This window comes from Panthera pardus, unplaced genomic scaffold, assembly GCF_024362965.1.
Source record: "Panthera pardus isolate Hobbes unplaced genomic scaffold, ASM2436296v1 HiC_scaffold_10, whole genome shotgun sequence".
In the NCBI taxonomy this organism is placed as follows: domain Eukaryota; kingdom Metazoa; phylum Chordata; class Mammalia; order Carnivora; family Felidae; genus Panthera; species Panthera pardus.
In genome coordinates this window covers 96,284,793-96,297,262 of record NW_026526655.1, presented here as the reverse complement: position 1 = coordinate 96,297,262, position 12,470 = coordinate 96,284,793, and the positions used below count along the sequence as shown (strand labels likewise).

The window sequence follows — 12,470 nt, the reverse complement described above, 5'->3', positions numbered from 1 at the left end:
TATCATCCATATTGACCTAATGTTGTACTCCTTCCATAAAATTTTCTCTTCTCAAGGAAGAAATACTAATTTGGACAATGATAATGATGAGAAAGAAGCATTCTAATTTCATGTAAAGTTAGTGGTAAATCCTTCTTTGATGGGCTAAACAGAAGGTAAGATAAATAAGTAATAGAATACAAACCACATTTCTAATGGAAAGAAAGAATTGTGGATTCTAAACTATGGCATGAAGATAATGCTTTTGATGCTGATAAGACTCCCAGCTGATAGCTTATCTTTTCAGAGCAAATATTGCCAGAGAAATCTACAGACATTCTCATCACGAATGCTGTTCTCTCTCTGCTCACACACTTTCTCTCTGCTTGCACACTTGGCGCCTGGCATCCACAGGATTTTCTGAATTTTCCTTTCCTACTTTGCAGTTTTTTCCCAGAGAATACTCACGGACATCAGTCACTTCTATGAACAAATGATAAAAAGAGAGGCCAACTTCTTGACCATATTCTTATACCCATCACCCAGTTGCCTTTGTAACCAATGGTTCAGTCTATAAAAGTATAGCCCACCCTACTCCAGGTTTTCTAGATATATAGATGTAAGGATAGATAAATATATAAATAGGAAAAAGAATGAAATTATGAATCTGGGAAGATTCTTACCATGCCTGTTGAAGAACTATCTCTAGAAAATTTAAGACACATGTCTGTTCTTTATAAGGATAACACAAAACAGAGAAGGAAAATCTAAGAAAGCCACTCATGCAGAAACTATTTAATCAAAGAGTAAAGACAATTATAACATCTGTTAATCTTCTGGGGAGGTTATAATTAAATGCTTTGGGGAAACACCCTTTCAAGGGTGATCCTTTCACATCTGTTGTGAGGACACACAGCATTGTGTAGTGACGAATCACTTCGGCACTTTGGGAAAATGGGACTTCTGGGGATCACAAACACTGCAAGAGCCCCCATGCATGCAGCCCGGACCTGAGCCCACTGTGCTTTGCTCCTCAGTGCTTTGGATAATTGTCTGTATGGTGAGTCAGGCTTCAGTCATTGTCTGTTAAGGAATAACAGGATCATGGGGCTAGAAATGGCCTTGAGACTATCTGATCTCCCCCTTCACCTTGCAGATGGGGCCACTTGATCCTACAGCTGGCTTGTGGCACTTTACAAGCAGGGTTGTTCAATCCTCCCAAATTACACTCCACCCCACCACACTGCTGTCTCTTTGGTTTCTCTCTTTACTTGGGCTTGTAATTCAGATGTGTTCTTTGTTATAGGATCACCATTAATAAAGAAACCCTAGGGTTTTTGACATTTATGGAGAAGTGGGGAAACTGAAATTGTTCCCTTCTTCTCTACCTCCTGGTCTGCTGAGAAACACTGACCATCTTCACTCCCCCTCTATTTTCCTTTCTGGGGAGGATGAGGGAGAGGAGAGAAAAATGAAGATAAAGAAGGAAAACAGGAAAAGATAGGAGTAAATCAAAGGAGAGATGGAGAGAGAGGGAAGATTGAGAGAAATAAGGACAGAAAAGTAAGGTGAAGTAGGAAAGAGAGAGAGAGATGAGAAAGAGGCAGGGGCAGGAGGAGCTAGGGAAGTTGGTCCAGGGATACAGAAAAACAGTATCAAAAAAAGACTTCACTGAAAGGAACTGGACACTCCTTATACCCACCTTACTCCATAACCAGGTTCCACTATACTTCAAACAAGCAGTTCTACACATACAAAAGTCCACCGGACTTGGCAGTTTTGCTAAATGAAATGCAAAGATTGTAAAGCCAAGGGCAGCACATAAACAGATGCAATGCGTTGAGCAATGAAAAATATGTCCATATGGTAAGAACATAATAAATGCATTCATGGACAGGAGGGGTGTGGGGTGGGAAGTCTCCTTGGTAGTTGTTTACGGCTACAAATATTAGTATGTGCCAAATGCTGCGTACATGGGGCTCTTGACATTTGGCGTTGGGATTATAAGTCCCTATGACCTGGATGCAGTGTTGCCATCAGCCCTCCCAACTCCCTCCAGCAATCACCTACTTACAGGGGCCTACATGTCTTCAACTATTAGGAGCCACTAATGGTGATAATGCCCACCATGTACTGTGAGTCTATTTTTGTGCTGGCATTCTAGGTGTTTCATTTCATTTAATCCTCACAATGATCCTATAAGGAGGTAATAGAATCAAAATATCCAGTTCAAAGTCTTACTATGGAATCTGGAACAAATTAACCTTTCAGTACCTTGGGTTTCTCATCTATAAAATGGGATTAATAGTAATATCTATCTCAGAGGGCTATTTTGAGGATTAAATGAGACAACATTCATAGAAAATACATCAGGACCAGACACAATATAAGTACTTCATAAATATTAAGTGAAGTCATCATTGCTATTACTATATTGTGTGGACAAGGAAACTGTGCTCAATGAAGTTAAATGATTCACCCCAAGTCAATAGAGACCAAAACATAAACTGAACCCAGGTATACCCAAGGATAAATACCACATGGTCATGGGCTGTGTCTATTTTTCTCTGCTACTCTGTTAACTGAGTCCAAAGATTCTGATGTTCCTAGTATATGATGCAGCCTTTCAGGAAAAAGGTATCCAGAACATCTCTGGCCCAACCTGGGAAACATAAAAGGGCACATTACCGAGTTCAGGACATCATCCTCTCTCTACTTTCTTGTCCTCATCAATGAGAGAAGAGAAATCCTTGTCCCTTCTCTTCATTTACCTTCACATCTTTACAGCTCCCATTTGATAAATGCCATGAACACTGATGCTCACATGACTAGAAATAGAGTCACTCAGTCACTCATTGAAAGTTAGTTAAAAAATAATACCATGCCTCTATGCCTTGTGTCCACAGGCATTTGAATGCCATGAGATTTGAATGTCATCAGCTGAGTTATAAAAAGGAATGTGTTCATAAGTATAAAAAATGGAGAGGCCATAGCACTAATCAAAATCAAAAAAACTTGTTTATATCCATCCATTCACCAAATATTTGTTGGGCACCTACCATTTGCAGCTACTGTTCTATCTAAGGCTATAATATTAAACAGGATAGACAAGGCTTTGCCTTCATGGAACCTGTACCTTAGACAGGGAGATGTTCTTAATCAAATAGTTGACCACACATTTAACTATGCTACTGACAAGTGCTATGGAAAACAAGTACCTAAAGCTATCAGAGTATATACCAAGTAGGGGAAGACTTCCTGAGGAGGGGCCATTTAGGGTGAGCAGGAGCTGTCCCAATGACAGTGGTGGGGAGGAGGGAGACTTCTTTCCCAAAAAATAGAGATTTCAGTGAGTGGGAGGAGCTGAAAACACCCAGTGAGGATGGAGAGATGAGCTCTGCCCTAATCCATTAAATGACTTTAGAAAAGACATCTCCTTTCCCTACAGCTCTGCTTCCCTCACTGGAAAATAAGTGTGAAAGAGTATGTAACAAGTGCTCCTGCTCTCACATATTCTCTTGATTCTCCTTCCCTGTGTCTTCATCAAGGGCATATCACAGGATGAGAAGATTCTGGTCCAGGTGCAAGGAACAGAAAACCCATTTTTGTTGAGAGTGGGGCTCACTCAAATGTAGGAAGCAAGTATAAAAAGAGAAGAGAACCATCGTGTGTTTCTCCCATATTCAACATCCAATACTAGATCCCTGAAGGCTCCAAGACTAAGACCCCAGCTCCATAAGAATCATCAGGTATAGGCTGGATGTCTTAGCACTGGAGTCCTGGTTTGATTGATGGGCTATCAATACATTGAATTCTACAATTTTTCCCCCTAAGAAAACAATGAAAATGAAAAGTTAAGACTTCTCATTTCTCTAGAAAGAAATACAATGTGCTTGAAAAAATAACTTTGGTAGGTTTACTGCTCTTAATCAGGTGTCCTTAAAAAAAAAAATTGGCTTCTTCAACAAGGTAACTGTTTCAACTAGTCTGTGAAATTTTATTTAGTTTAATAAGGCCCTCTACTGGCAATCTCCAAAAATACAGTCTTTTTCAAATAATTTAAAGTATTTTAACCACTCCCAACAATAAAGTATCTCACATTACCGATTATACAAATCTAGACTGAAAGAATGAATGAGAAGAAAATGAGAAAGGAAATAAATGTCATTTCAAGTGGCCATTCAAATTCACTATCCATAAAATAACTTACAAGAAGTATCATTTGCTTTCCTCTGATGAAACTATTCCAGATGTCAGAGGTACGCAGAAACAAGGATATTTATCACATTAAAATGTATGGAATATTCGTGGAATCATAAAACCAAATTATGAATGCTATTTACCAACTACAATAAACCAGATCATTTCTATTTACCCACATATGAGTAATTGACTATAATTAGAATTTTTTAAAATGTTGAAGGCAGGCTCTTTAAAATGCTTCTGATACAGCACAACTGGTAATTAAGTTCTCTCACTTGACAAATGACAAAAAAAAACAGTATATGGTGACCTGAGAATTTATTCATATAAGAAGAATATTTTAAAAGTAGATTGCCTTTGACACATTTGTCAAAGGGCTGGTAGAACTGAGAAAATTTAACTACAGATTTCTAGAAAATTAAGTAAATTTTTTTTTTTTAATTTTTTTTTTTCAACGTTTTTTTTTTTATTTATTTTTCGGACAGAGAGAGACAGAGCATGAACGGGGGAGGGGCAGAGAGAGAGGGAGACACAGAGTCGGAAACAGGCTCCAGGCTCCGAGCCATCAGCCCAGAGCCTGACGCGGGGCTCGAACTCACGGACCGCGAGATCGTGACCTGGCTGAAGTCGGACGCTTAACCGACTGCGCCACCCAGGCGCCCCAAGTAAATTTTTTAAATGAAGCAATTAATAACTTCAGGAAAAATATGTTTAATAGAATGGAAATGTGATAATACATTATTTGACTCAACAATAAACATGAAAAATGTGCACTAAATATTAATTTAATCAACAATTGTGATATATAATTCCATTGGAGAACAGAGAAGGTGTGTGAGATATAAGAAACTTATACTGTCTGTTGTAAGAGAAAATAAATCAATAATTTTATATTACAAATAGATATAAAACATTATTTAGAAATATTATAGGGCCGCCTGGGTGGCTCAGTCAGTTAAGCATCTGACTTCGGCTCAGGTGATGATCTCACAGTTTGTGAGTTAGATCCCCACGTCAGGCTTTGTGCTGACAGCTCAGAGCCTGGAGCCTGCTTCGGATTCTGTGTCTCCCTCTCTCTCTGCCCCTCCCCCCACCTGCACACTCTCAATGTCTCTATCTTTCTCTCAAAAATAAACAAAAATTTTTTAAATATATTCTAGAAAAAGCAGCTAAAAGAGTAGAAATTTTCTCTGAGGAGCAGGACTGGGGAAAGGGGTGGGAAGGATGGCTCAGGGACCACAAAATACATATATCTTCATATATATATGTACATATAGTACTATACATGTATGTATTTATACATAATATATGTAGTTATAGAGCTACACAAACATTTGTTTTTCTACATTATGAGCATATATTACTCCAATTTTTAAAAATTTTTCTAATAATACAATTACTACTGACAATGGGAACCATGTGGGACCTATCTTTTGAGCTGGCCCAGATCAGTGTTCTGTTTCCAGATTCAATTTGCCAAATGAAGCAAGTACCCTTCATGGAGCAGTTTGTCAGACATGCATCTCGACAGTAACATTTGTTCCCACATTTCAGAACTAACAGCTCTTCTTTCAACACCATAATATTTATCTGCCATATTATGGACTGAGCTTATATTCCAAAATGTGTTTGGGACTTTCCTCTTGAACTCAGTCCATTGGGTTTCTATAGTCTATCCAAATTCTACTCAAAGGACTCACTAATCCAGAAAGTTTATTTCTAAGAAGGAGAGATCTGGTTTCTTGCCCTGAAAATACCAAGATTAATTTATGTAACTACTGGGAAGTACCTTGTGTAATTGAGGCTTCCAAACTGACATGACACACTTCATTAGACAAGTATGTATTGGGGCATAGTAAATGTTGCGGGTAATGTTCTATGCATCCGAGAGATTTATTATTTCATCTATAAGAAAACACAACTGGGAATCCAAAGTTCCAACGGCATTAAACTTTGCAGAATTAAAGAGCTAGAGAAAAACAAGGCTATAAGTTACCTTGTGTTTAACTGGTTCTATGGCTTGCCAGTGTTCACTGTCAACCATCTTGGTTATTTAAATCCACTATCACAAAATGCTGCCACTTCCCTTGGTAAACTCTTTAGGGACAACCAAATGGCCAACCATCATTTCCATTTTTTTTTTTTTTTAACCTAAATCACCGGGATTACACTTGACCAAGTTGAACTCCGCCAACCAAAACCCATACCAAGAATGCAAATAATCTTGATGTTTAGCCATAAACTTGGACTAACCCACAAGAGGATTCATATACCAAATACCAAAGAACTGGGCATGTGCTTTAGACATTTCTGAAAACTAGAAAATGTGAATCACCAGTTCAACCAGTTGACACCCAGAAGTATACATCTGATTTGCTGCTGTGCCAGTACAATCATCAGTCCAGGAGACAAGCAAAATCAAAGTTCCATCACTGGCAAAGTTTATGAGGAAAAAGACACCTTCTATATCCAGAGTACAATGAAGGATTAAGACCATGGGCTCTGGGTTCAAATCCAGCATCTGTCTCATACTGCCATGTGATGGTTACACATTACCTCATCTCTCTGTACCTCAGTATCCTTGCCTGGGAAAGGAGTATAGTGACCATAATGAGACAGCATGTGCAAAGAGCTTAGAAATGAGCCTAGTCTACTGTAATCACTCAGTGGTGATTGGGGGAAGAAAATAGTTTAAACAGTTTAAATATTTCCCATTAAACATGTATTCATACACTTTTTTTCATCATTTGTTGGGAACTCACTCTGTGCCAGATGCTGAGCTAGGATGCTGACATTACAAATTTGGCAAGGCTGTGGAAGATAAATTGGGTGGATAGAGAGGTGCCATGGGCAAGAACATAAAGGTACGAAAGAACATACAAGCCCAGCATGCTCAAGTAACAGAAAGTAGCGTGGGTAGCTAAGCCAGTCATTTCCATGCGAATCATTGGAGGAACTTTTTAATAATGCCTGGATCTGAATCTCACTTTGGAGATGCTGATTCATTAAGTCTGGAGTGGGACACGAGCATCTGCAAGGTAAATAATAATGACAATAGCTAACACTCATTAGTACTTAATATATGCCTGGCATTGTGCTAAGTGTTTTAGCTACATTAATTTATTTAATCCACCCCCATGTCTTCATGAGGTAGGCACTCTTTTTTTCTTTTCATTTATTTATTTATTTTTATTTAGTTAGTTTTTAGAGAGATAGAGTGTGCTCGAGTGAGAGGCAGAGGGAGAGAAAGGGAGAAAAAATCTTAGGCTCCACACTGAGCATGGAGTCTGATGTGGGGCTTGATCCCACAACCCTGGGATCATGATCTGAGCTGAAATCAAGAGTCAGATGCTCAACTGAGCATCCACCCAGTCGCCCCACCCTGGTAGGAAAACCTATTAGCCACATTTTAAAGAGGAGAAATACAAACAGAAATGTTGAGTGAATTAACCAAGATCATAAAGGCAGAATGTGATAGAAGCAGTGTTTGAGCCTGGTCAGTTCAGTTCCAGATGCCAAGACCTCCATCACTATGCCATGCTGCCCCTGGACCTTCAGTGGAAGGTCTGGGTGAGCTGTCAGGCTAAGAGCCTTGTGGACAGATATGGAAATACATGCGGAGGAGTGGAGAAGAAGGAATCAGAGTAGGATGGTGGGTATTACATCAGGAATAGCCCTGTTGGCATGCTCAGGAATCTGGCATCGAAGGCCTTGAACCCCAGTGAAGAAGAATGTAAAGCCACTCAGCACGATTTTGTCAACTACGTGCAGAGGCCCGGATGCTTGATGAAGAAAAGGGGATGTTTAATATTAGCCATTCACTTATTCATTTATTTGGTATTATACATTGAGTAAGATTCTGTACTACTAGGTGCTGTGGATATAGGAAGCAGTAAACCATAGCCATTGATTACAATGGACAAAGGGATTTAAATGGCAAAGAGCTCCAGATTCCAAAGCACAAGTTATCACAAGACACCATGAAGATCCAAAGAAGGAAATCACTACAACCCGCAGCAAGGGCAAGGAAGGTTCCAGAGAGAAAAGGAATGTAGCATGTGGGGGGGGGGAATCTAGCTGAATGTTAGAATCTGAGGTCCAGGCTGCGGTGAGAGGATGAAGGGGGAGGGGGAATCAAAGAGAAAATGAAAAGCTTATACTGGCAAGAGGGGCTCCAAAGGGGAGGAAGGAAAACAAGGTGTGGGCAATAAAAAATAAATAAATAAATAATACAAAGTTTGAGACTTGAAAGTAAGGTCGAAGTGCAGAATGTCAGAGCTGGGAACCACCTGATACCTTGGGAACTTTACATGATACAAAATGCCTTTTGTACTGTTTCAACTGCCAGAATCACCCCACTTTGCCTTTTGGCCATCGACTGTAGTATAGTCACAGTTCTCTTTGGTTCTCTAGCAAAAAGAATGAGGAACAGAAACATCTCGAAGCATACCGAGAGCCAAAGTCAAAACAGGAACAGGGCCAGACCACCTTTATCTCTCCACCTTCACACCATACTGTTCCTACAAGAAGGCCAGCAACCACATGTGGGTCCTGGTTTTTCTATAATCTTTAGGAATGGAAATGTGGAATGTATGCTGGCATGAGCACCAAAGACTTCGTTCCTTGTTGTAGCTCTGCCACCATCTTGCCATGTGACTCTGAACAAACTATTTCCCTTCCTCATGCCTCAGGTTTTCTTCTGCAAAAGAATTAGCTGTGACTAATAGTTTGAAAACTGTTTTAGTAGCAGTTCCCTTATTTTAAATGAAAATTTGCAAAAAGCACTGAGCATCTATCTTAGCACGGTGTGCTCTGATGGAAAAATTTGGGGCTCACAAACAGGCGGGAGGGTGCCCACCTTAGAAATCCATGGAAAACACTGAAATATTGTAGGAACTTTCTGGCACTGGCTTCTTAGAATTTTGTGAAGCCAGAGAAAAAGGGAAAAGCAGTGAAGGCTGTCCCTGCTCTCCTGGGCTAGTGACAGAGCAGCTGAATTGAGGAACAAGCTGGGGCTCCAGGAGTGAGTCACAGGGTTCGCGTGCTGGAGTTAACACGCTAACAGCCAGTTCTTGCCAATCCATGCAGCAGGGCTGTCCCTTCTAGATGGCAGGAATCAGCTGCGATTTGCTACTGGCTACAAGCACAGAATTGCAAAGCCAGAAGCCTGAAGCACGCAGCAGAAAAGACCAATGCACGCATCTCTAAGGTAGAACTTCCAGGTGGCCCCGTGCTACTGTGATCAGAGCAAGCCCATGTCCAGCTCGCCACACAAGAAGCCCCTCTTCCTATTCCCCCAAGAATATCTGGACAGTTTTAAAGAGTCAGGAGGAAAATCAAAGAGAGGATGTGGATCTGAAATCCAAACCTAGCTGAGTGTCAAAATAGGACTTTTTTAATAGTACGTTAATTCAGGTTCCTAACTCAGAAGACAAGTCAGAACAGTGAACATTTCTCCAGATACTCAATGGGAAAATATCCAGATAGGAACGGTTTCAATTTCAAAACATTCTTCTATACTTTCAAATTCCCAGAGAATGAATGAGCCTGGGTGTGTGTGTGCGCGCGCCTATGGGGAGAGGGTGTAGGCAGGAGGGAACTAGACACTGTAAACAGCATGCGCATATTAGAAATCTATAAATTGCAGAAGGGATCAGAGACAAAAAAAAAAAGTGGGCTTCCCCCTCCAGCACACCAGTTAATTAATAATTAAGTTTATAGTTTTCTATTAAAATTCCTAGGTCAGCCTCATAGTTTTTGGTATGGTTGGTTGCTTATTATTTGAAAAAAAAAAAAAAATTCCAAACTCCCAGCAGAGGCAAAAAAAGGACTAGGCATTCACTATCTATTATCATCTATATACTGGTGCCTGTTCTTAGACAAGGAGTCCTCTGCACCTACCCCAGCAACTTCAGCGCACTATAATTACTAGGAACAAACACATACTTGTGGCAGCCGAGAGAACCTGTGGAAACACCTAAACATCATCACCTCACTTCAAAAGGAAAGCAAGCTGTTTAAGCAAGAAAAACTGTTACAAGAGTTTACAAAACAAACAAACAAACAAAAAACAAAACCCACAGCTTACTTGTAGTTAGCTCTTCAGTCAATACATATCACAGTCCTGGAGACAGACACAGCCACGGCTCTCTCCAGCTAAAAATTTCCTCCCAAGTTTATCCTCTGTTTATTTTTGAAGCGTTAAAAGGCCGCACCAAGAGAACACGCTCAGTTTTCCTGCACATCCAAAGCAGCAGCAAAGTCCTGCAGCGAATTCGGAGCAAGTTTGCGGAGACTTGCTCCCCGGGCTGCGGCTCCGTGGTTGCTCCGAGCTTGTAAATACAAGCTCCGTGGACAAAGTCCCAAATGACATCACTGGCAGCTGCTTATTGTTGAGTCTTTATTAACTGACTGTCAAAAAGAAAGGAGGGGGTGGGGAGCGAGAGTATCTTTTCTGCAGCAAAGTCGGCATCTCGGGGCGGACTCCAGTGATACATGCTTAAATAATCCCATTGATTCAAATTTTCAAGAGCTTGGTTTTTCTCAGGTCAGAGCCTTTCTCCGGAAAAACACCCAGAATCGCCTCCACCAGTTGAGGCTGGATAAACTGGAGACGAGCAGGGAAAGTGTGCAATGCCAGCATGGCCCCGCAAAGTTGTTTACCCACCTGTTTCCAGTCTGCTCCAGAGTTTGATGATTCACAAATAGGAATATTAGTTATGGCTTCTGTAGCCTGACAACTTTTATTGTGATATATACACCCAGCTCGTGTCTTTCTGAAATGTGTTATCCTGGGGTGCAACTCTTTTTAGACACACTCGAAAGTTTTTCAGCTTGTGGTAGAAGAAAGGGTTTCCTGAAATGAAGGCAAAATTTTGTGTATATGTGCAAATAGGGTGCTGGAAGCTTTCTTTAGATTCTCAAAAAAATTTTTTAATGTCTTTTTAATTCCAGTGTCGTTAACATACAACGTTACATTAGTTTCAGATGTACAATATAGTGACTCAACACTTCCATATACTAGGGCTTATCAAGATAAATGTATGCCTAATTTTCTTCACCTATTTCACCGGATTCTCAACATTTTAATGACCTACCTGCACCACCCCCATCGGGCCCCCCCAAAAGTAACCTTTGCCAGGTATCTGTAATAGTCTCATGGAGTACTGTAAGCCCCAGTCACTTCTAACCAGCAAGACAAAAATGGGCATTTTCCTGCCTGTTTTCCACTCTCTCATAGAAGCTCTTCTGTCAGCTGGTTCTTACCGTTTTTTTTATAGTTCTCTCCCCACCCACCCCACCCCCACCTGGGGAAATCCACAAATCCTCCACCACGTCTCTGTCATGAAGCTCAACACTCTAGACCACTGTTCTTCCTTCCTCTGAAGTGCTATAATGATGCTGACTATTTATATTTATTTGCAGCTTTTTATATACTGACTTATATTTTTAGCTTGTTTTGTAGCCATCTGTGTTCCGTCTCCCCAACCCAGTTTGAAAGGTCTTTGAGGGCAACCATTGTGTTGTGTTATTTGTTTATACCCAAATAGCCTGCCATAGTCAATCTTAAACAGAAACAGGGGGTGCGCGGTGGGGGTGGAGACTAAGAAGGGAGGCAGGAATAAGGTTGGCAGATTCCATGGAATGGGTGTATATTTAGATTAAACACTCTCCTGGCCCTTGGGAAACAATGACCTCACATCTCACTACTTCCCCACAGTGGATGCTCAGTGCATGTCCAAAAATTATTTTTTCAAAGAGCAGCAGTTGATTTGGTAGGAAATCAAGGCCCCAAAATATTCTACTTTCATATAGGAGTCACTCGAGGTACCTGAGTGGCTCAGTCAGTTAAGCTGACTTTGGCTCAGGTCATGATCTCACAGTTCGTGGGTTCGAGCCCCGCAGCAGGCTCTGTGCCAACAGCTCGGTGTCTGGAGCCTGCTTTGAATTCTGTGTTCCCCTCTCTCTCTGCCCCTCCCTCACTCACACTCTGTCTGTCTCTCAAAAATAAAAAAAAAAATAAACATTAAAAAATTTTTTAAAAAAAGGATGTACCTAAAGATTTTCTAGGTACAAACCCTTAGAGCCAGCAGTTCCACTTTTCCAGAATGAGCCCACCACTATATTCACAAAAGAGCCCCAGGATATAAGCTCAAAAATGTTCTGTGCAGCATTATTTGTAACCCAATAAAATACAGATAACTTAAATATCCATCAATATGAGAAAAGGTAAATATAGAAATGATGGTACATGCACAGTACAGAAAACTTAGAAAGGGATGAAAAAA

General features: G+C 40.5%; 1 protein-coding gene across 4 annotated transcripts in view; it reads right to left on the bottom strand.

The window, feature by feature from the left end:
* The window catches only part of NCKAP5 (NCK associated protein 5), a 959,339-nt gene that overhangs the window by 852,267 nt on the left and 94,602 nt on the right, over positions 1 to 12,470 (bottom strand). For 2 of the 4 annotated variants that reach the window (XM_019454159.2, XM_019454202.2), the window contains exon 1: positions 10,271 to 10,745. The exons of the other annotated variants lie outside the window; for them this stretch is intronic. The gene's annotated coding sequence lies outside the window, so the exon portion shown is untranslated. Of the gene's footprint in view, positions 1 to 10,270; positions 10,746 to 12,470 lie in introns of those variants that run through there. 4 annotated transcript variants of the gene reach the window in all.